The sequence below is a fragment of the Ailuropoda melanoleuca genome, unplaced genomic scaffold (assembly GCF_002007445.2).
Source record: "Ailuropoda melanoleuca isolate Jingjing unplaced genomic scaffold, ASM200744v2 unplaced-scaffold3444, whole genome shotgun sequence".
NCBI lineage: Eukaryota > Metazoa > Chordata > Mammalia > Carnivora > Ursidae > Ailuropoda > Ailuropoda melanoleuca.
This window is the reverse complement of record NW_023205437.1, coordinates 10,410-11,204: the sequence shown is the minus strand read 5'-3', so window position 1 is coordinate 11,204 and position 795 is coordinate 10,410.

Here is a 795-nt window from a genome sequence, read left to right as displayed (position 1 = left end):
GGGAATGGGATAGACCGGTGTTGGGTAGTAATGAGGGCACGTATTGCATGGTGCACTGGGTGTTATACGCAACTAATGAATCATCGAGGTTTACATCGGAAGCCGGGGATGTACTGTATGGTGACTAACATAATATAATAAAAAATCATTAAAAAAAAGAATATCAAAAAAAAACACAAAAAACAAAACAAAAAAAACCACATTGAGATACTATCTTACACCAGTTAGAAAGGCAAAAATTGACAAGAAAAGAAACAACAAATGTTGGAGAGGATGTGGAGGAAGGGGAAACCTCTTATACTGTTGGTAGGAATGCAAGTTGGTACAGCCACTTTGGAAAACAGCATGGAGGTTCCTCAAAAAGTTAAAAATAGATCTACCTTGTGACCCAGCAATTCACTACTGGGTATTTACACAAAGATACGTATGTAGTGAAGAGATGGGCCATATGCACACCAATGTTCATAGCAGCATTGTCCAAAAAGTTAAATTGTGGAAGGAGCTGAGATGCCTTTCAAGGGATGAATGGATAAAGAAGAAGTGGTCCATATAATCAATGGAATATTACGCAGCCATCAGAAAGGATGATTACCCAACATTTGCATGGATAATAATGGAACTCTAAGTGATTATGCTAAGTGAACTAAGTCAAGCAAAGAAAGACAATTATCATATGGTTTTACTTATTCGTGGAACATAAGCAATAGCAGGAAAGACACTAGGAGAAGGAATGGAAAAATGAAGAGGGGGAGACAGAGGGGGAGACAAACCATGAGAAACTAAGGACTCTAGGAA